The sequence below is a fragment of the Parasteatoda tepidariorum genome, chromosome 8 (assembly GCF_043381705.1).
Source record: "Parasteatoda tepidariorum isolate YZ-2023 chromosome 8, CAS_Ptep_4.0, whole genome shotgun sequence".
In the NCBI taxonomy this organism is placed as follows: Eukaryota; Metazoa; Arthropoda; class Arachnida; order Araneae; family Theridiidae; genus Parasteatoda; species Parasteatoda tepidariorum.
Window position 1 is genome coordinate 44,516,079 of NC_092211.1, and position 24,901 is coordinate 44,540,979.

The 24,901-nt window shown below is 29.4% G+C and overlaps 4 non-coding genes across 4 annotated transcripts; all 4 read right to left on the reverse strand.

The window, feature by feature from the left end:
• Positions 1–9,878: 9,878 nt before the first annotated feature.
• On the reverse strand, positions 9,879–9,950 carry TRNAA-UGC (transfer RNA alanine (anticodon UGC)). The gene has a single exon. It is a non-coding gene; the product is annotated as a tRNA-Ala (tRNA).
• Positions 9,951–10,136: 186 nt separating this feature from the next.
• On the reverse strand, positions 10,137–10,208 carry TRNAA-UGC (transfer RNA alanine (anticodon UGC)). Its single transcript has one exon. It is a non-coding gene; the product is annotated as a tRNA-Ala (tRNA).
• Positions 10,209–10,394: 186 nt separating this feature from the next.
• On the reverse strand, positions 10,395–10,468 carry TRNAA-UGC (transfer RNA alanine (anticodon UGC)). Its single transcript has one exon. It is a non-coding gene; the product is annotated as a tRNA-Ala (tRNA).
• Positions 10,469–10,658: 190 nt separating this feature from the next.
• On the reverse strand, positions 10,659–10,730 carry TRNAA-UGC (transfer RNA alanine (anticodon UGC)). Its single transcript has one exon. It is a non-coding gene; the product is annotated as a tRNA-Ala (tRNA).
• Positions 10,731–24,901: the final 14,171 nt, after the last annotated feature.

Sequence of the window (24,901 nt, forward strand, 5' to 3'; positions counted from 1 at the left end):
AGGTCCTAACACATGTTTAATGCTTTGTGCATTAAACCTAATTTTGGAAAATATACATATTGGTAATGCATTAACTCGAAAGTCATTTACAAAACTCTTGCAAATAAATGGTAGAGTTTTTTAAAGTTTGGCTTAAAACAAACCAGCTAGAAAATTATTAAAACTTCAATTTTTATACGAAAAACTTGTACCTTAAATACAATCTTGGAAACTTTCTCTTTTGACGTAAATTTGGAAAAAGTACCTCAGTGAATGTAGATTATGTACTGTTTAGCGCATTTAAAAATATTTTGGCATGATGAAATTAAAATACAAAGTCTCTCAGTTGTTAATTGCTAAAATTACGAAACCTTTTTTCGCTAGATTAAAGATCCTTTTGCGATTTGTACTTCAGGTTTTTAAAATTTTTAGGTTTAATTTCGGCATATTTTAGATTCTTGGAAAGAAGCCTAAGTTTAAAGTAGTTTCTAATATTTCATAAAATATTGCATTAAACTCAGTTGCTCTGTTGATATTCAGTTGTCTGAAATGGCATATTTTAGATTTCGACAATTTCTTGGAAAGAAGCCTAAGTTTAAAGTAGTTTCTAATATTGCATAAAATATTGTATTAAACTCAGTTGCTCAGTTGATATTCAGCTGTCTGAAATAAAGATTGTGAGACTGAATCTATAGACTCCCATTAGCTAAAATATTATGTTCTAAAAAGCTTTTATTTTTACCCCTAATTTTTATAACTTAATTTGCTCAATATGTAGACCCATAAATGTCTCTTTTTCATATAGGTAATACTGGGTGTCACATTAGCGGAATTTTGGCAGACCTATCCAGTTGGCAAACGCTTCATAATAGGTTATTTTTTGTTCTTTAAAAATGCTAAAGTGTTTGTACTATTTAAGAATGCTGACTATTGTTTTGCTTCGCATAATATATTCGAGTACTAGATTTAAGACAATGATATTTGTAATTGCAATGTACTGATTATTGTTTCTATGGTTTGGTGTAGTATGATCTATTGATTTTATAGTTCAATGCTTATTTTAGTATATAATATTGTATACCAGCTTCCGAAAGAAAGCGAAAGTCTCATGTTAGTTTAAATTATTGATTGTTACACACAACTTGGGTGTCATATAATTAAATATATAAAGTAATATTAATTTACATTGAATCATGAAACTGAGATTAGTTAAAATTTTTGACGACTTTAAAGTTGCGTTTTGAATTTCTGCCTTTTTACTATTTAAAACGTTTAATTCTTTTATGTTAATTTAAAATCTAAATTAAACATGTGGGATGTAAAATTGATCATTGAAACATTCCGGTTCATTAACTTATCATTAACTTTTAGAAAGTTAATTTTTGGTTTGAAATAACTGAAATTTTTCGTCAAATGCTAGTATAGTATTATTTTTTTTAATAAAATGATATTAATTTTCGGAGGGTTGCGAGATTTTTTATGTTGTAGCTCTGAGCAATGATTAAGTATTTCTATGAACCTTAGACTTTTTTTGATTTCAAAAAATTCAGTGAATAAATTGAAACATTATGCCTATCGGGACGTGGCTCATTAGTACTTCAAATATTGCCTATTCATTATAGTTTTAAATTTTGGCTCCAATTTCGACCTTTAATATTATACATTCAATACAAATGGTATAAATAATTAAGCGTAAGGCTCTTAATTTTAAGTTCACTAAAATAAATCTTTAGAGATGGTTTCTTACTACAGCTTTATTGTTTTAAGTCTCCAATTTACAAATTGCTGAAATTTGAGTTTATTTTGAATTTTTGAAATCTAAAAAGTTATAAATATTACTCTAGTTAATTTTAAGTTGGGTAAAATTTCCTATTGTGAATTTGAATGAAATTTTAATTTCTTTTTACTTAAATAAAATAAAAAACTTGCGGGCAATATGATCAGAAAGCAAAATTATAGATAATTTAAGAACAGAAAAATAAAATATGAAAAATGTTTGGTTTAACTTGTTTTGCGTCTTGTAATAATTGTTCAGAAATCCATTGAAAGGTTTAAAAAAAACTACTTTAAGTTATAAGTAAAATTCTAAATTGGAAGAAAGTATGCTTATCAACAATCAGCTAAACAATTCTGATAATTGATAAAATAAGGTGCATGATTAAATTTCAATATTTGTAAATGCTTTAACTAATTTGATCAAAATTCGTGTCAGTTAAAACAACTCTAATCATCTTTCACAGAAGCTTTTTATATCGATAGTATTGGATAATAAAAATAAGTTTTTTTAAAATGATTAAATTGCCGAATTTATTTTTAAAATAGTATCAATTTTTTAAAAAATAGAAACATTTTTAAATTTTATTTTACTCTGAGCAATCACTAATACATAACCACGTAACATATCTTAATAATAATCTAACTCTAACCTTGACTCAGAGTAAAATAAGATTTGAATTGCCCTGAGGCTTACATAAATAGGCTTTTAAATAATTCATTAAATTTCTTTCAAGTATTCCACAAAATCTATACAAATTTAAATTAAAATTATTCGTAATAGCGTCTTTTTCCTAATCCAGTTGTGATTTGAGATTCAATAGAAACGTTTTAAAATGTTGTTCGATTCAAATGTTTTCAGAAGCTAAAATTGCTTTTTGTAACCAAATTTATTCCTTTACATTTAGAGATTGCTAATTTCGACTGAGATCAGAGTTGCTTTTTCAAATGATTTTTAAACGCCCACCAAATTACAGGCACGTTTTGTAGCTTCAACTTAATTTGATTTTATTTCCTATTTATTTAAATTAAAATTTATGTAAATTAACTTTATCGTACAATCGTGCCACTTTCGAATTAAACTTCTCTAAAGATTCGAAATATATGTCTTTTCAGTTAATCCTTTCCCCACAAATATATTAGTTTTTTAATATTCAATACTTTTCTAATGTTTTAAAATTAAAAAACAGCAGCAATATTAAAAAGAAACTGGTATGTTCTAATATGAATCGTTAATGCAATCAGAATATAACAAGGAGTTTATATGCTATATTGCGCATGAATTTCTTTACATTCACTAAACTATTCCATTTATAATTAAATTTCTTTTTCATAGACTTTTATAAAATACATCTGTAAAACTGTATATCACAGAATAAAATAATCAATGTTTTTCAAAAGTTTAGTTCAACTGGTTGTTTTTCAGTAATGGCTGCATTACATGACTAAAACGTGTTCAGTTAATTAGTTTAAAATGTTACTTTTGTGAAACTTTAAAAAAATATTAAATTTTAATTTAATTTGCAGTAAGCATATAGTTGACTAGCATACGCGGCCACTGTTTTGAAATAAAATGTCCTAAATGGGAAAATCAATCTTTCGCTAATTATTTAAATTTAAGGCCTTTTTTGAATGAGTTACTGTTAGATATCGTCCATAAAATAGTTTTTACTAATGCAAAACAGAAATCCCTGCTTAATCCGCAGAACTAGTTCTTAAAATATAAGCACCTCTTGGTTCATTTAGTCTATTTCAAACGGAATATGTCGACTAACTCCGTAATTAAAATTAAATGTCTTATAGTTTTATTAATTAGCATCTGAAGACTGTCAATCTGATTTAATTGGACTAATAGCTCGTAATTAATAATTACAACATTGAACTAAAAAAACATTTAAAACATTTCTTATTAGCATTAGATATTTTTCAAAGCTCAATCTTGCAAACCAGTAAGTAAATATGCGACTCTTTCGTTATCCTAAGACTATTTTGAAATTTAACTAAATAGTGTAAGTTATTTCGTATTGGTTTTAAAGTGAATAATTTAAAATAAAGTGTGTAGAAGTATTTAGATCGTTTAAGCTATGTGGTTAAGTCTAATTCATTCCTCTTAACAAGCCTTTTTTGCTTGATGCAGTTATGAGCTGTATTAAACATCAGATATGTTTGATAAAGTTTTGTACAAATAGTTCTTGCAAGACCAAATTTGTTTAATCTTACTGACGAAATAAGTCTCATAAAACTATGTTACTTCTGTAACAAATGTAGTTCTGAAACTTTTGGACAGTATTCTTACCTTCATAGAATGTTCCAATTATATATATACACTTGTAACAAATGCAGTTCTGAAACTATTGGACAGTATTTTTACCTTCATAGAATGTTTCAATTATATATATATACTTCTGTAACAAATGTAGTTCTGAAACTTTTGGACAGTATTCTTACCTTCATAGAATGCTCCAATTATATATATACTTCTGTAACAAATGTAGTTCTGAAACTATTGGACAGTATTCTTACCTTCATAGAATGCTCCAATTATATATATACTTCTGCAACAAATGTAGTTCTGACACTATTGGACAATATTCTTACCTTCATAGAAGGTTCCAAGAGGAAAAAACAGAATTGGCGCTTCAACGAAAAAGAAATCCACGCAACTGTTCAAAAAATAATTCAGAACCCTAAGCTACTTACCATATTATGCCAACGTTATAATAAACTTTCTCAAGCTTATAATTAACTTGCTTATGCAAGTTTTGATATCCTTTAGTGACATGAAGAAATATTGCCGTATTGGACAAATTTAAAAGCTCTTTCTGTAGAATCTTTAGAGAATGTAGTTTAAGATCCTCCAGTTTTAAAATAGTTAAACAGATTAAAACTTTTCTATGCATTTAGATATTCCGTAATGGTTGAGGAGCACTCTTTAAAATTTAGTTTCCCGTGAAAATATGTTTGGAAACGTTGTTAAAGTATAAACTGTGACGACGAATACAGATTTAAATCAGCCAACTTTTGCATAGCATGGTATTAATTTTCGTGTAATCGGATGTTGCTGAAACTGAGATTTCAATGAAATCAGTTTCTGAAATATGGTGGCATCGATCTACGAAAGGGAAGCGTGCAAGTATGCATCAGAAGTCTCACAACGACGAATGTGGTAATTGTAGAATGAAGCGAAAGTTGTAGACTGTCGTTCTGCTTTTGTTTTGAGTTTCGCACTCGACCAGTCGTTTCGGAACTTTTCGATTCGTTCATGCAAGCATCTGCTGTGGAATGGTGTCCCCATTGTGAAGGCTTTCAGTAAATCTCTGTGTCTGCAATATTTTTAAATTAGTGTGGAGGTTTTTTTCGCTGTATTGTTCGGCTTTCAACAAAATTGAGAAATTAAGTTATTATGGCTGAGCATAGAATTTTTTATTGCAATGTTAGGAATTTGTGAAGGAATTAATTGCGATATTTCGTCTTTTTTTGTTGTTGTTATAATCACTTTTTATGGATTGTTATTTCTTGCGCTCTTTAATGTCTGTTATACAAATCTGTTTAATAGCAGTTTGAAGAATTTCGTGTATTTCTTTTGCAAGTAACGCAAATTTGGATTAGTTCTACTTCAGAAAATTTCGTCTGTAGTTTTAAATATAAAATTCTAATTGTTTTTCATAATAGCAAGATTAAGGGTTGTTAAAAAAAAAGATACCATGCAACCATTACGGCGACGGGCTGATATAAATAAGGAAAAATGTTTGCGTGCTTTCTGAAGCCAAAATTACTTTGTATTCCACGAGATTTTGAAAAATCTTAATGCTTTTTGTATAGAAGTAATTTTTAAATTTAATTACATTTTGCGCAATGATGCACAAGGTGAATTCAAATTCTGACAAAGGTGTGCAAAACCGAGGCTAATATACATTCCTGTAATTTTAGGATTATTTTGTTTACACAGTTTTCATTATGAGCAAAAAAAGAGGTAAACTAATGCTTTTAAATTTGAATTTTATGAATGGGCTTATACGTAATTCAAAACTGTTTTTTCCCAATGTCTGAAAAATATATTCTAAATTAACATTAATTTTCAGTTAAATGAATCTCTCAATCTGACTTAAACGTTACTTCTATGAGAAATTTTCATATTTTAGCCTTAATTACATAGATTTTTTACGGACCTTTATTGTTCGCATACTAAAACAGTTTTATTGCGTTTTATGGGTATCTTTATTTGATTTGTTTAAGAATACTGGTGTAAATTAAAAAAATTAACCAATAAAAACTTCAATGTTTTCAAAATCCATGGATAGTTAGAATTTATGAAAATTATAATCTCCGGGATCAATGATATTAGCAAAATAGATTAAGCTCTATCTAGATATAGAAAATGATGTACCAGACAACTGTATACAGAAATGTTGGTAAGTAATAAAATTTTGATAATTTTATTATAAATTTAATTGGAATGTTAATGTTTGGATCAAATATCTCGTTAAAAATAACCTCTAATTGGAACTACTTAAGGAGTTGTGTATTTAAATCAGCAGTTATAACATTACTTTAGAATTTTTAGATTTTAAATTCATTACAAAGAAAAGCTTATTGCAAATGAATTTGCATGACAGAAGCAAATAACTGCGATTTTTGAGTAATGGGAACTAAAACTAGTGTACAGTAATTGAATTTCGAATAAAAACTACCTGTTTGAAATTTCATAAATACGGTATTGTAAAATTAAAATCTGTTCATTTATGAATGTGTCTGTTTTAATTACTAGGGAATGTTACTATTTCAACCGAAGTTAAATATTTATTTTCACCCAAAGCTTGCTGTGCTCATTTATAGGTTTTATAAAGTCCTTGGCAATTTCACTCAACCCTGCTCTTTGACGAAATTCGAGATTCTTAATTAGAGAAAAAGATTACTAAATCTGTGAACGATATATATATATANTATATATATATAAATTTAAATTAGCATTGAAGATTTGAGAAAACCAAAACTTTGAAGTAACGTCTCTTATCAAAATATTTAGCTACTTCAAACTGTTTAGCTTTCATCACACTCTAATTTGTCCCAGAAATGAATCTTTATTTGAATCATTTATGAAATATTATTTTAAAATTTGATTTGCCTCTGGAGTATATTTTATGCTTTGAATTGTGAGGATTAAAAAAACAAATGGCTTGAAATCAAAAGGCAAAAATTCAAAGCAATTTTTAAATAAAGTAATACATTTTATATTCAAAATTTTTTTATCACATGTATTTAAGATTTATAAATTTCGAAAATTTTCTGTGATTATTTTCTTTTAGCAGATTCTAGTTTCAAACGATGTCTAATTTTAAAAGCCTTTTTTCATGGAAGTGTTGGAATTGATTCCCCTGAAGCAGTTATACAATTTGGAGACATCGATCTATTGTAGAAAATGCCTGTAAGTGTGAACCGGAAATTTTCGCATCGACCGAATGAGGTAGGAAGTGGTAGACGGCCGTTCTGCTTTCTCTTTGTTTTTCACACTCGTCCAGCCGTTTCGGAACTTTTCGATTCATTCATGCAGGCTTCTATAGTGGAGCAGTGTCTTCAAATTGTGTTTAAAGTTTACCATAAGTGCAGTCAGTGTCTTAAATTTTAAGGCAATTTAATTGGTTTTAAATAAGATCATTTTTAAGTAACGCGTAACAAATTTGATTTAGTTAATGAGTATAAATTGCTTTTATTTTATAAAAACATTTATTGTACTTGAGCTAAATTGGTAATCAAAAAACATAAAAACAAATTTAAGCTTTTTTTAAAAGGCATCTATTTTTATGATAAGAATTGAGAACTGGCTTCTAATCTAATTTTTCGGTTAAATTGTGATTTTTAAAGTAATATTAGTAGCTTACAAAGTATTTTATTTGAATGTTTTAATGATAAAAAGCTTTATTTTTGTAACATTTTCGAATAGATCTAAAGTTATGTTTAAGAAACTGTATTCTTGAAGTATGTTCAATTTCAGATTCGTTCGTTTAGATTTGACTATGTATTTGGAATTGTACTGTTTCTATTCATGTAAATTCCTTGAATAAATATTTGTTTTTTAACTCGTTTGATTTGTAAAAATTTTCTGTATTCTATAACTCAATGAACTCTACAGTAGTAAGTTTTAAAATCCAGAAATTCAATACTAAGTCTACGAACATCTCTAAGCTAAAGGACTTCGCACTGGTTACCATAATCGCGAATTCCGCTCCTTTTAATAGTCAGAGGGTTATAATTTCCCCACTGCGTAGTTAATCTTTGCTTCTTTAGACTACAAAAGGGATCCTAGAAAAATGCCTCTCCTCTAGGAGGTGTTTGTACTTGTTATCGTTCGCCAACCTATAGAACAGCTTTCAGTTTCTTTCGGATCACTTTGCGATTCGACCTCGCTTCATCCTTTCACTACTTATGATGATACAAATCTAAGTCTAGTATCTGGTAGTAATACTTAATAGTTAAAAATATAGAGTACTTTAAAAGAATACATAAAGGAATGAACGAGTACAATTTGTATAAATTAAATTTTCAAAACTTAAAATTTAGTAAATTCTCTGGTATTTTAAGCAGTTCTCATTCGATTTTCTTTTAATCTTAAAGGGTGCCGCCATCTAGCTTTAATTATATATGGAAGTTTGTTACTGCGAAACTTTAAATGAGTCAAATGTCTTCTCCACCAGGTATCACTTGGTGACAGTAGTGCAATTCTGTAAGTTGGACGGATCAATTTGGATCCATTCATTTTAGATTAGTCCCAAATGGAGCTAATTTCTGTAGTACTAGGTAATTGGTATAATTGTTTTTTACCATTCATTTTTATCAATTGGTATATTGTTTAAACTATTCATTCTGTATCAATCTTGGACTTCATCAGAAGTTGTGACGATCTGCATTACTTTGTTATGTTTTTTCTTAAAATTCAATTGATTTGTTTATTTTTTAGTTATTCATGCATAAATTTTAAAATATTTAGTTTGTTTCATTGTTTTTATCATTGATATATTTAAACATCGAACAGAATTAAATGATTATAAAAAGTATAAATTTAGAATATAATTTTAATTAATTGAACTCTCTATATTAAAGATCTAAATCAACGGTTTTTAACTACAGCTAACTAATCTACGGTTGATATGTATCTGATACTTAAAGTATCAGGTTTTTGTTACTGTTAGTTATTTCACAATCAGTTTGTGACTAGTACCAAAAATTTTTTATATCAGTCAGATACTGAAGTTAGTCTAGTATTCTTGTTTAATATGTTCTTACATATGCTGGATCACAAAAATGAAGAAAGTAGTCAGCATATTAGCTTGATAATCTGTAGAGTAATTAGATTGATCCGTAAAAGTGGGAAGAATTATCTATGTAATTTGAGAAACAAAAAAAAATTCACCGAACTGCATAGATAACCTGTACGTTATCTACCAGACAATCCTTAAATTGGAAATTAGATTTTTAATAAACAAAAATCTCTTCTGTACGTTTAAATTAATAATTTTACATATTTTTGCTCTCTGAAGAATCAAACAAATACAATCAATCTAGAAATTAGTAAGTAGAAAGTAGTCAGCATATCAGCTTGATAGTCTGTAGAATAATTGGAGTGGTCCGTAAAAGTGTAAAGAATTTTCTATGTAATTTGAGAAATAAAAAAAAAATCACCGAACTACATAGATAACCTGTACGTTATCTACCAGACAATCCTTTAATTGGAAATTAGATTTTTAATTAAAAAAAATCGCTTCTGTACGTTTAAATTAATAATTTTACCTATTTTTTGCTCTCTGAAGAATCAAACAAATACGATCAATCAAGAAATTAGTAAGTAGTCAGCATATTAGCTTGATAATCTGTAGAATAATTGGAGTGGTCAGTAAAAGTGTAAAGAATTTTCTATGTAATTTGAGAAATAAAAAAAAATCACCGAACTACGTAGATAATCTGGCCGTCATCTACCAGACAATCCTTTAATTGGAAATTAGATTTTTAATAAAAAAAATCGCTTCTGAACGTTTAAATTAATAATTTTACCTATTTTTTGCTGATTCTGAAAGGAAGATGATGGAGATCTGAAATTCGAAGCAAAAATATTAGAATGAAAAAAGTAGGTGTGGAGGTGCGGGGGATCGAACCCCGGGCCTTTCACTTGCAAAGCAAACGCTCTACCACTGAGCTACACCCCCAGTGCTTGTTTCCTTTCTGCAGAAAAAGAATCGAAAACAAGCGTCTTTTTCGTAAAAAAGAACACGGAAAGAATGCGCGATACAAAGTTTGACTACCATTACTTTAAAATAAGTTTAATTGATTCTGAAAGGAAGATGATGGAGATCAGTAATTCGAAGCAAAAATATTAGAATGAAAAAAGTAGGTGGAGATGCGAGGGATCGAACCCCGGGCCTTTCACATGCAAAGCGAACGCTCTACCACTGAGCTACACCCCCAGTGCTCGTTTCTTTTCTGCAGGAAAAGAATCGAAAACAAGCGTCTTTTTCGTAAAAAAGAACACGGAAAGAATGCGCGAAACAAAGTTTGACTATCATTACTTTAAAATAAGTTTAATTGATTCTGAAAGGAAGATGATGGAGATCTGTAATTCGAAGCAAAAATATTAGAATGAAAAAAGTAGGTGTCGAGGTGCGGGGGATCGAACCCGGGGCCTTTCACATGCAAAGCGAACGCTCTACCGCTGAGCTACACCCCCAGTGCTTGTTTCTTTTCTGCGGAAAAAAAGAATAGAAAACAAGCGTCTTTTTCGTAAAAAAGAACACGGAAAGAATGCGCGAAACAAAGTTTAACGATTATTACTTTAAAATAAGTTTAATTTATTCTGAAAGGAAGATGATGGAGATCTGTAATTCGAAGCAAAAATATTAGAATGAAAAAAGCAGGTTTGGAGGTGCGAGGGATCGAACCCCGGGCCTTTCACATGCAAAGCGAACGCTCTACCACTGAGCTACACCCCCAGTGCTTGTTTCTTTTCTGCGGAAAAAGAATCGAAAACAAGCGTCTTTTTCGTAAAAAAGAACACGGAAAGAATGCGCGAAACAAAGTTTGACTATGATTACTTTAAAATAAGTTTAATTGATTCTGAAAGGAGGAAGATGATGGAGATTTGTAATTCGAAGCAAAAATATTAGAATGAAAAAAGTAGTTGTGGAGTTGCGGTGGATCGATCCCCGGGACTTTCACATGCAAAGCGAACGCTCTACCATTGAGCTACATCCCCAGTGCTTGTTTCTTTTCTGCGGAAAAAGAATCGAAAACAAGCGTCTTTTTCGTAAAAAAGAACACGGAAAGAATGCGCAAAACAAAGTTTGACTATCATTACATTAAAATAAGTTTAATTGATTCTGAAAGGAAACGCTCTACCACTGAGCTACACCCCCGGTGCTTTTCATAGTTAAATAACCAATTATGATAATTGTAACAGGTCTGACCAAAAGTAGGTCAAATATCAGGAATGATTAAGCTGGGTGGATTAAATGAAACTAGATTTCTCCATTCTTATTCTAGTTGTATGTGCGTTTTGTGTTATATACTCTTTTATATAAAAAAAAGTTATACAGATTTTTTTTTAATTTAAAAGGTTGAAATTGTTAACAATCATTATTTTATTTCTAAATAATTGTTACTGACTTTTGAGACATAATTGTCCTGACTTTTTTTGAGACATATTGATACCTTTCGTTTTTTTAAGTTTGTTTGTTGCCGAACTTTTTGTATTTCGGGATGATAAAATTGTGATGTAGGATTGTATCGTTTTTTAAATTTCTGTTAAAAGAAATTTTTTTTTTTGCAACTGTATTAAAATGCATATAAAACCTTCAATAAGTTTTTTATTTTAAGCATAGATTTTTACCTATTTCATATTAATTTGTGGAACTTGCGAATGATTTATTTCCCCTAGACAACTAACTATTAGCAATGAAATAGTTTGAAAAACATAAAAATATCAATATTACTTCTCATTACATGCGTTATCTATGCCGGTTAATGTCATAACCATCTAATATTATGTTTCTCTTATCTATCTGCAAAAATCGAAGTTTTCCTTTTTTTAAATTATTTCAAAAGCAAAATGAACTTAAAAAAATGAAAAATAATTAAAACAAAAGTATTTTTGAAAATAGTTTTTGAAAAGATTGTTAGCTGTTTAAAGATTTTGATTTCTTAATTATGTATGTCTTTGAAGAAATACAAATCATCCCTGAAGTTCGTTAGGTGCTGGATGTATTTTTCTTACAAAATCAAAGAATTGCTTCACGAATTGTTGAGTAATATATCTCACTATAAAATAATTTTTTCATTATAAGATACCTTAAAGAAATAGTGTACAGTAAATGATGGAATTTTCTTAACCAACTTATTCAGGAAAAACAGTTGATGACAAACTTCTTGTTGATTGTCTGCGTCTTGAAGTAAAGGGACATTTTACATATTTTCAGTAAAAAAATTGAATGTCGATAGAACAATTCTTTACGTCAATTATTAAAATAGGAAGTTTTGAGCAGTGGTGGCTCAGGGCATAGGTCTTTCGCCTTCCGATGAGGTGAACCGTGTTCGAATTCCATGAATGGCTGGTCGATACGAGCCCCACACCTGGTTCGCACCAACCACAGTGCTGCCGCGAAATATCCTCAATGTTAGACCGATCATGGGTTAAAGTCCCCTTGTCGACGGGCTAACCTTGGGAGTTATACGTGGTTTTCCTCTCCTTGTAACACATAAGGAGGTTATATCCATCAATAAGTCCTCCACGAAGTTATCTTGTCTTCTGGATTGGGTTCAAAATTACAAGACTACTGAGTTTAACATTAGTAGTCGTAAACCCAACATTGGGTCGGCTGTTCAACGACAGTTATGAAATAAAATTAAAAATAGGAAGTTTTGAAGTTTAAAATTAGTTATATTTCTACAGAACACTATTCCCTTTCCCCCCATTTTGCATTGATTATAACATTATATCCTGGTTGCCTGCTTTATAACAAGAGTTGCTTAGAGCTGCACAATATTCAATTACGAAGTTTTAACTCTAACATTTTACCCTTGCTATTGTTTTATCTAAATGAAGAGAGCACAATTTTAGCCTTAGTTATATAAAGTATAGGTAATATATAGTATAAATCTTCTTAGTAATTGTTGTAAACAGTAAATCTGCAATTAAAGCACTTTTCTCTTCTAACGAAATTAAATTAAGTTTGTTTGATTCTAATAATTACAAACTTAATTGTTTAGAATAGAAAATAATAAAAATGTTTAAGTAGCAACCAAACTTACTAAAATTATGCAAGAAATATCAAACAATGGTTTATAATAGCGTTAATATATTGGTTTTTATACTACGTAATATTGATTTTTTTCACAAAAACGATATGACATTAAAATCAAAATGTACTTTTTTAGAAAATTTCTATGGTTGCTATTAAATAATATTTTAACTGATCATGTATATCAGCGGTTCCCATTCTTTTTCGACTACGGGACCCGAAATAATCAAAATTCGTTTTACGGGACCCGAAATAATCAAAATTCGTTCTACGGAAACCCGATTTCATAAATAAAGTTTATTACGGTAATTGTGAACGTTACTAAGGCCCGGATTTTGATGACATTTGCATTTTTTTGAATTTTTTGCATTTTTGGACATTTTTTGTCTTTTAGAGCATTTTTTTAGATTTATAGGGCATTTTTCTTTAAATTTTGGGGAGTATTTTGCATTTTAATGCATTTTTTAAAGTTTTCTGTTAATTTTTCCAATTTTTATTATTTTTTATCAATTTTCATTATTACATTGGCTTTCAAACAATGAAGAAAATCTATATGATATTAACAGGTGAAGCAAAATCTTTTCAAATTGAAGAAGAATTGTCAGTAAGTGAGACCGTCTTTTTCAAGTACACACCTATAACATCAGTAGACGTTGAAAGAAGCTTCTGCAGGAATGAAAATTTACTTTCAGACAAGAGACGCTCGTTTACATTTCAAATTATCAAAAAACACTTAATAATCCAATGCAATTCTGATATTTAGTAATATTATGTTACTAATATTTTGGTATTATATCCATCAAAGTTTCTATACAAAAGAAAAATATTTTGGTGTCAATATATTTTCCTTTTTTTGTTATTTTAGGATATAAAACATATTTTTCAAACTTTAATGAACGTAGACCAAGTATTGCATTGCTTTATATTTTTTAAATGACTCATAATTATTTTAAAGAGCAAAACATTTTTTAAATTCAATATTTTTACTTTATTTAAGGTATTTTTTGCGCAATATTTGGATTTTTAAGGGCATTTTTTGCCCTTTTTAAGGGCATTTTTTGCACTTTTTAAGGGCATTAGTTGAGATTTTTTAGGTCATCAAAATCCGGGCTCTAGTTATTGCGTATAGAAGACTATTTTTAAGACATTTAACTAGAGAAATAAGGATTTTTCACTGTTTTCTCATTAATTAATCTCAAAATAGGCTTTATATTCATCAGTAAAATTTGAAGTCCCTATGAATATGAAAATATGATTTTGGTATATACACATAATTTGAAAATGAATAAAATATGACGAATTATGTTTTACTTCGAAAGGAAAACTTAAAAGAACTGCTATAAACATTGAAAATGAATATTAGGGAAACCTATATCTTCATTAAATAACTTAACTACTTTATTCTGATTTGAAAAGCTTGATAGAAAATATTTATGCAATATTTTATAAATGCTTGTTCTTTTCATACTTTTCTCGGTATATTGTTATCAAAAATATTACATTTTCTTTTAAAAAATGTTATTTTTATTTCGGAAGAAAAACGAAAAATACAACAAATTAGGAATTACTAGTTGAATATAAATATAGTCGGAGATTAAACTCATTACTGGTTATAAAAAGTCCTCAATAACATAGAATAAGATATTAAAAAGAAAAGAATAAGATTGAATAAAGATAGAATAAGATAAAAAATAGATTGAGGAATAAAATAGTTATACTAAACGTACAGTAATGGATGGAAATTATAGATTTTATTTGAATATTAGATAAATTTTTTCATATTCTTACAAAATGCTATAACTTAAATACTAAACTAAAATAAAAGGAGAATATTTTGAGGCTTAAGTTACTCAAACGTCTTTTCGAAATTAGTAACGTTATTAAATTAAATGCATACAAACGAATGAACGTGTGCTGGTATCTGTTTTGACGATTATAGTGAAAGCATCAACCACTAGATGGCACTAGCCTCTCAATGTTTTACGTTGCGAAGTGAAGCTCCATTGTTTTGAAATATTCGTTGATAAGTTGGCAATGGTAGCGGAGCCTTATAAAATATTCATAAAGAACATTTCTTATAGCTCCCATTGAGCTGTTTCTTTTCATGCAATTTCGAAGAGTTTGCGTGCGATTTCCGTTTTAGCGGATGATAATTTACCCACGATACCTTTTTTCCGCTTTAAGTTGGACTGAAATAAACATTGTAAAAGATAAATAAAACTTAACGAAGTTGAATGCTGGAGATAAAATTCTAAATCAAATGAGAGAAGTAAATAATTTTTTTTTTAGAAAGTGTTGTTTATTGTTGAAAAATTTTTTAGTTACCCATATTTTCTAATCGAGTATATAATTTTAAAAAAATTATTTATAAGTAAAACCTAAATTTGCTACAAATTATCTTTGTTAGAATTAATGCATCAAACATCTTTTTTGTTCTCTCACTTGTGGAGAAACTTAGTTTTTTACATTTTATTCTTTAATACGATGTTAATGTTTACTATGCATTTTTAATCTTAACCAATGGTGTAGGGTATATGGAGTATTTAGTGTATGCATGTGTCCAGAAAGTATCACATGTAATGGCATTAGCGAGACTGAAAACAATCACGTGTATTGGTAATTAGGAACTATAGCGTGTTTATGCCCATTTATCATTAACGAGACTGGAAAATCCATGCTAAATCTTCATAATTATAATCCAAAACATAATTTCTCATAAAATAGCAAAATCGCTTCAAAAGATGCAAAATGTAAACTTTTTTTTTAAAAAGTAAAATGCTATTATAGCCTTAAAATCTTACTCCTATAATTAAACCAAATAAATTTCCTTTCAAATAGTGTAATAAACGATAGTTCAAATAGTACAAAATCTTTTAGTAGTAAAAAATGTGTACATGTCAAAACAAAAAATCGGGTACATCAAACATGGTTTTGAAGAGTTAAAGGATTTTTTTTCATACTGTAAATCAGTGATTTCCGATCTTTTTAGATTCACCAAATACTTATAAATGTACATGATTTTAGAGGCGGTCACGATTTCCAAATTTAACAATTTATGAATGTTTTCTCATGATGTATAATATATTCAAAATCACATGCTTAACAATTTACTTATCATTACTTATCAAATAATATTAAATATAATGTCAGGGCTTAGACACATAATGAAACAAAATAATCTGTTATAAAAATCTTATATGAAGAGGAACTATGCAGTGTGCAGCAATACAGTTAAATCAAATCTAATGACAATTGATTACGTTATTAATTATTAAAGGTGTCACTTTTGAAAAAAAAAACAAAAAAAAAAACGTCATTTGGAGCTCAAAGAGTTATGGTTCTCTCCATTAACTCAACAGAGAAAAATTGTATTGCAGTCTTCTTATTGTACATTCTTATTGCTGTTATACAAATTTGGGGCTACCTTAACTTTATCACTTTTTATGTGTATTTGTTGATTAAACTAAAATATGTTTCAACAAACATTTTTATTTACATTGCACAAACTTCAAAAATATCACAATGCAAAGCTCGAACTTTAAGATGCAATGTAAACTGATTTTTATTTTATTTGTCTAGAAGTCTGCTCGATAAACTGTATGTCATAAAATCGGGTAAAGTTTGCTATTTTAAATCAATTTATTGTTTCTGAATAAAACTATAAGAGAAGAAAATATTCCCTCTTGTCTTGTTTTGTTTCGTCTATAAAATTGACAGAGAGCCAAAGTTCGTTTTTTAAAAACCAGCAAAGAGACTTTGAAAGGGAAAGTTTTCTTGCTTCACGATAAAAAGTTATTTATTGTGAACTAAATTAGTTTCGTAAATATATATATATAAGCATTTCATAGGATATTGAATGGTTAGGGCTAAATGTTTTAGCTTATTTGCAAGATGATATATAATTCTACAGGAATCTCTGTCTTTTTTTCCGCCTTGGTTAATGTATATATAAGTATATAATCAATACATATTACTTATTAACTGAATATGAAGTTGAGGTAAATAGGCATTTTCAATATCTCCTTCTTCTTGGTTTTAATCAACGTTCTAAGAACACAAAAACGGCTCATGACATGTGTGCTGTGTATGGAGAGGGTGCCATAGTGCCCGGTATGCCATGTTTAATAATGGAAATTTTAACTTAAAAGATGCACCTCATTATGGTCGACCAGATGAGATCAATGAAGCTAATTTTTATTAGTAAAACTACGTTAGGGAAACAAAGGAACTGACAACAGATTCCCAAACTTTAAAATGTTTTTTTTATTTTTTTTTTATTTTTTTTATTTTTTAAATTGGCGTGTTCTTAGTTGTTAATCGAATATTTATATTTTTCACATTATGAAGTGCAAAAATGAGAAATTTGCATATTCACTGAAGTCTTTATTTGAATAGCAGTACAAGAGCCGCGGTGGCTCAGGGGATAGACCGTTCGCCTCACAATGAGGCGACCCAGGCTCGAATACCAGCCATGACTGGTTGGTAAGAATTCTGATCCGAGCTCGCACTGGCCACAGTGTAGATATGAAATATACTCAATCGTAGACGAATCATGGGTTAGAATCGGGCTAACCATGGGAGGTTTTCGTTTTTTCCCTCTCCATGTAACGCAAATGCGGGCTACTTCCATAAAAAAGACCTCCACGAATGCTACTTTGTTCCAATGCTTGATCCAGGACTTACCATGTCTTCTGTATTGCATTTAAAATTACAAGGCTACGGAGTTGAACATTGATAGTTGTTATCCCAGAATTGGATTTACTGTTATAAAATAATGTTACAGCTCCACTTTTGTTCTTTTTGTCCTGAAGCTTAAGGTTTAAGAATGCATTACTTTTCTATCACATCTGATTGTTGGTGCCTTTTGTTGGAGAGAGCAAAAATAAGCTGGAGATGTACTAGTTTTAAATAAGATCAGGAATGACTTGCTTACATGTAACCGAGGCCAATTCAATTTTTTAAGACGTACTGTTAGACCACTATTCAAATAAGGCCTTAAATATGGTACAACTTGATTAATTACTGAATTTGAAGTAAACGTGCATGATACAACCAGTATAAACATTTTAAAAAGTATACTGTAAAAGTGGTATTCTTTAAAAAAATAAATAAATTGATAAACAAGGAAAATAAATGAAGGGCTTTATGGGAAAAAAAGATGACATATTTAGTTTTTCTTGAAAAAAATTATTTTTTTGAATTCAATTTCTGGAAAAATTGAAGATGCGTTAATGTAAGATGTACAGAAATTAAAATTCAAATTTTCTTTAAATAACTTTTTTAAAATAAATTAGCAACTAAATTGGAAATTTACTATCTTTACTTTATAAGACAGGTGGACGGTAACTAATCGATTTTCTACTTAAATTACTATCACTTTCTTGAATTTCTTATGCTTTGTTTTTGTTTTATATTGAAGCCTTCTACAGCAACAAATCTACAACACGCGCTTCAGCAAAATTCGTTCATTCAAAGCACTCTTTTTCTTTATTTTTTCATTTCAAAACATAAACAAAGTAAAAAATGTATTACACTAGGGTATTTTAAACAAGCTGACTCATCTAAGACTCCTAACATGAAAATATCGGGAAAAAAGGGATTGACAAAAGAAAAAAAAAAGGAGAAAGATACGGTCAAGTTCAACGCTCCGGTCAGTTTTGGTAGTTAATGGAACTTCTCACGCGAAAAGGGGATGACGTGGTCAGTTTAATTCTCAGAGAGAAAATTACTGGTTTATCACACAATTTGCATGAGTGTCACGTGTCGAACCTTGAAGTATGCGAAGGCGAGGCTAGAAGTAAGGTACGGGTTTAATTATCGATTGTGGCCCGATATTTGCCCCCCCTCCCCATTCTGCATATTAAAAAAAGTTATGTAATCTTGAAACCATTCTTCGAATCACTGATGATTTATTGAAAATGTGTCAAGACATAAGAATCTGAATTAAATATTTGTGCAACACTTGCTATTTAGTTTCTGAAGAGCATCTAAATCTTTCTATTTTACACTGAAGGTACTAACAATTTCTGTTTAATGTTTTTAAGAGTTATCTAAGTCTTTTTTATTACTAAAGAATGATAAAGTTACTTTAAAAGATATTTTAAATTTAATCCTTATAAGGGTATAGAAATCTTTGAACTGAAGACCGAGTTCTCCTAACAATTTTCTTTAAATGTTTTTTAGTCTATTTTAAATACTCGTAATAACCAACAAATCGTCTCCGCTAAGTTGGGTGTTCAACTTGACGTTATATTTGTCTTGCTGTGAAAAAACTTAGAAATTTAAACATACGAGGGTTTGTTGAACATGCAGTCCACTCAATATACCAGCGGCATAGTTGAAATTTAACAGGCTGAAAAAGCCATGTTTACTTACGAGCTTAAACTGAGCATTTTTAAAAAAAAAAAAAATTCGAATTGTTCTGAGGTTATTGCAATTTATGTGCTTAATTTTGCGAATTTTTTCTCTCCTTTCGTTTGCTTTACATTACACTTTGTTTAATTGCGCAAAAATCTCTAAGACTTAGAAATTATGTGGGAGTATAGAAAAATACAAAAAGAATTTGATGGAATAAAAAATTTATCACTTGATTGTCAGTTCGAGAATTAAAAACTGCTAAACTAGAAGTAATAAAATAAACTATGTTGGCCGATCTACTACCCGCTGAAAAGTCCATATACAGTTGAAAGGGCTATTTTCAATTACAAACTTAACCGGAGTTTTTTTTCGTTTCAAAATTCCAATTTATTCGAAAGTTATTGCAATTTTAATTCCAACTATTGTTTTGAACCAATCCTTAACTTGGCATTTCACGTTGGACCTAAAGTGATACGTTTTTTTTTCTAATTTTAATAATAAAATATTTTATTTAATTGAATTAAGGGACTGATTTTGATGGAAAATTATTTGCTTGATGCAATAGCATAATTGATTTTCAATTTAAGATCAATTAAATTGGAAAAAAAATGATTGTTTCGCTTTTTGACGTGTTTCGTTTCGAAAGAAGGTATGATTTCTACGGAATTTTCCGATACTCTTATAAGATTCATCTTCTAATTCGCTTTCCTTCAAAATTATTATTTAATTATTGAGAAGGCTAGAAAAAGTGTTAGTGTTACCAAGTTATTTTACATCGCTAATTTTTTTGCTGGCGAACCACAATTAGTGGAGAGAGGTACAAATGCGGTTTAAGTCATTCATATGAGTTTGAGGTATAGGCTCAAACTGCGTGTTTAATAAAATTGGCTTTGCTCAAAATTTGTATTTTTGAAATACATATTTTGAGCAATACGCTTTTCAATTAAATACGCATTTCAAGCTAGGTACATTTTCCTAAACACGCATTTTGAGCTGTGTAATGAATAAAAAGCTCACAGACGCTATTTTAAACTAAAGATAGTAATTGCTATTTAATCTGAAGTGTATCAAAGTCTTTCTATAACTGGATATAGTTATGATTAGTTAATGTTTGTAAGTGTATCAAAACCTTTTAATTGTAAACTGAAGACCAAACACTCGTCACTGACAGTATTTGTTATTTTATGGTACTTTGCAGTGATCAATTCCCTCTGTCCGAAAAATGGTTCGTGATGCTTACTTAAATAAAATTAGGAAATTTTTCTGTGAGTTAATTTGTCCCCTTATAGTCCGCTTAAACACTACATATTAAATATTAAAATGGTGAATCAGTAGGATCTATTAGTTCAGTTTGAATAGTCGGTTTTTGGATATAATTGCAATAGTTTTGAAAGGTTTTTAATGACGTTTTAGAAAATTCACAAATGAACAATTTAATAATGTTGATGGATGGCAAATGAGCGGATCTTGCGGAAATGAAATTAAATATCTGATTTTAGTTTTTACAAAATGGCTCGAAAACTGAATAATTTACGAAAAAAAAGTAAGCATTTAGACAGCATTGAATATCTACGAAGAAGCATATATTTCTTATAAAAATAAGCAAGCTATAGTTGGTCTATGGAATAAAATTATTTGACTCAATTTTCCGAATTATTTCAATTATTTGAAATTCGTGAAATTCGTATTTTTAAGTATTAAAAACAGTTCAAATTTGGCTGCATTAAAAATATTTTCTTAAATTAAATATTATATATATATTTTTTCATTTTGTTTAGATTATGAGCTTTATAGTTTGAATAATATTGAAATTGATACAAATGTTGCTGATAGGTTAATTTACAAATGAAGACTAAGGTATTAGTTCGAAAACATGCGATGCTTCAGAAATGCGATAAGTATGTTTTCGTTTTTTAAACAAATTTACTTATTTAAAAATAGTATGTTCGTATACTCATTTTTGCAAACTTCATTTTTTAAAAGTGTTGCAACTAGTTCTATACAATAACAATAATAATCCACATGAAAATTGTTTTCAATACTCACCGATTATTTTACAAAATTAATTTAATAAATAACCTAAACATGATTTTTTAGTCAACTTATTTTTATTGTCGTAATACATAAACTTAAACAACATAACTAATTAACCATTGATTATTAGCTTTATCACCTTTTAATAAAGGTTTCTAGCAAAAAAATATAAGAAAGTAATATGAATGTCAGTTGAAATGCCTATTTGCCATATGGGATATCAAATCCCGGAGGGTTTGAGGAGCGTCTGCATACTGCAACGAGACAGAAATAATAATTGGCAACATGAAAAGATGCGAATTGCTTGATGAACATTCAAATGTTATAAATAATACAAACGATCTTTAATTTTATTCTATTTTTTTATCATTTGCGATCGGAGTCTCTCTATGTAGCAGGTTTTCGTATCACAACACTTCCATTAGTATTAATTCCGAGAAAGAAAAAATACCATAGCTTATGTGCATTAAGCACGAAGAAAAGCTTCAGTTTTAAACCATGCAGACTGTTATTTACCCTTAATATGCATATTTTTAGAATCCTTGTAAAAACAAAAGAAGACAAAAAAGGCTATCACGAATTTATAGATAACCTAGGAAAAAAGAAAACATCATCGAAATCGGGTAAATCAATAGCGAGGAAAGCCGTACAAAAAACATCAAAACCAATTTAATGTCCTTTTGAAACTCGGAGGGGCTTAATTTGTTTACTTGACCCTTATCCACGCAGACAAGAAGCATCCAGGGATTTAGTTTAAATACATTAAAACCAAAAAATTACATATGCGTGGTGGCTCAGGAGATAAAGCGGTCGCTTTCCATCAAGGTGATCCGAGTTTGAATCCCAGTGGTGGCTGGTTGATACGAATTCTGCTTCCAGTTCGCACAGACCACAGTGCTGACTTAAAAATATCCTCTGTGAAAGACGGATTTTAGTTTATAAGACCCTTTTCTTCGGGCTAACCATTCCTCTCCTTGTAACGCAAATGCGATTCTGTTCCACCAAAAAGCTCTCCACGATAGCTAGTTTGTTCCAATGCTTGATCCAGGAGTTCCCTTGTCTTTTTTAATCAGGTTAAAAATTACAAGAGTAAGAAGTTGATCATCTATCGCTGGGATTCGAACCCGGTTAAACTCATTGGGAGGTGAATGCTCTATTCCCTGAATCACCACGGATCAAAAAATAAAGATGATAGAAGTAAGCATAATATTCGTTTTGTAACTTCGATTTACGATAATTTATTTAGAAGAGCTGTGGTGACTCAGGGGATAGCGCGAGCCTCCCAATAAGGTGAACTGGGTTCGAATCCTGGCGAGAGCTGGTCAATTCGAATTCTTTACTCGGCTCGCACCAAGCACAGTGCTGACGTAAAATATCCTCAGTGTTAGACGGATCATGGGTTAGAGTCCCTTTGTCGCCAAGCTAACCGAGTTAGGCTTCGTGGTTATTCTATTCATGTAACGCAAATGCGGGTTAGCTCCACCAAAAAGTCCTCCACGAAGGCAAATTTTTCTGAATACTTGATCTAAGAATTCCCGTGTCTTCTGGATTGAGCTCAAAATTACAAGGATACGGAGTTGAACATTGGTAGTCGAAAATGGAAAATTCGGTCTGCTGCTCAGCGATGGTTGTAATAAAAACAAACTTTATTTTAAAAGAGTAAACATACATGGATATTATAAGTCTTCTCAATTCAAAATGTGGAATTTTCTGCAAGTTCGAAGCATAGCGTTTACTAAAAGAGAACAGAAGTATGCAAGTACTCATTTGGCTGAGTTTCAGATTGTTAGTATTTATTTATTTATTGACAAACAAACCTGATTTTCGATGGATTCAGATTCTTGATACTTAAAATGGAGGTGGTGTAGCTGGTCTCTGGAAATTACTGTCCCAATAGTCTAAGCGGAGAATAGTCGGAAGTTTTTACGACCTCATGTAGTAAGATGCAAACTCAAAGGCATGAAAGGTATTCCTCAAATATATTAATAAGTTAGTGCAAATGACAATTAAATCACTGATAAAACCTGGCACAAAAACATTTGCGTAAATATGAAATCTTTACACCGCAAAAATCTGGAAATAGGCTTCAATTTGAAAATACGCATCTCCTTCTGGAAATAATCGTGCAAATCAAGCAATATATGCATCCATTTACAAAACATCCTTACTTAAAAAAGTAATTTAATGCAAAAAATTATTTTTATTATAAATTTTCTTAATATAAAACGATAAAAAAAATTTGATTTATACAAGTAGTAAGAGTTTATGTATCTAAAACAATATAATTGAATAATGGAAAAATCTGAAATTTAAAATAAATGCATTGAAAAGCTCTAGTGAAATAAAAAGAAGGGAAGGCATTTTTAAATTTTAATTGGGATGAAACCATTTAACCTATTTAGTTTAAATTTTGGATTTCGTGATTTCAACTTTCGTTGCGAGTCATAGTAAAAATTACGTAAAATACGATTCCAACTTAATCCTATATCAAAGAACGCAAAAAAAATTATTAAATTAAATAATTAATAATAAATAATATTTATCAGCATTTATGGATTAAATTATTTTTGAGTAATCAGGTTTTATAATATCGTAGAAACATTTTAATTAGCACATTTCATTTCACAAATTTGCCTAAAAATTCAAAATGGAATTAAAAAATACCAGAAAATGCTTTGAATATTACTATGAGTCCCAAACTGTCAAATGACTGAAAGGAAATAAAATTTAAAATATCTTATCAAAATAAAAATTCAAAGAATACATTAAAAAACTTTTGATTAAATTTAACACTAAAAGTTTAAGGTTTGTTAAAAAAATTTCATAGCATTTTAAATTATTTTAATTTACATTATTTTTTTAAAAAAACACCAAGTTTGTAGAAAATGTTAACAAAACGTTATTTTTTTTTTAGAAAAAACTCCTTTAAACTCAAAATATTTTGCTATGGGAATTATTTTATAAAACTATATTTTTCATTTCAAGGTTAATATTACCGATTATTGAAACTAGTAGAAATGAATTTCCTTTAGAAACGCAATCCAACAAGTTTTATAAATATTACTGCCCTGTTACGGTTGGGTATAGAATAAAAAAATGAAAAGTTGCAAAAAAATGATAACAATTTTTTTTAAAAAATTAAAAAAAATAAATGGCCGGGTGAAACATATATAGTGGTACATTTACGAAGTTTGGCTAATTTCACAACCCAGAAGAAATATTAATTTTTAAAAAAAAGTTCCAGAAGATAACAAATATATTCTACAAAAACATACCTTCCTCTCCATAGAAGATATCCAGTCCTGGATCAGAGATGAGTTTACAAAGAAAATCTGCAACAATCTGTGGTTACCTTCTAGGAAATCCAGATGAATAAGTCACTAATAAAACAGTTATTTCAAACTAAAAACTCTTTATTTTGAGGATCCATATTGGACGGCAAAAATAGTGTCCAACACACAGTCTCTGGTGGAGAA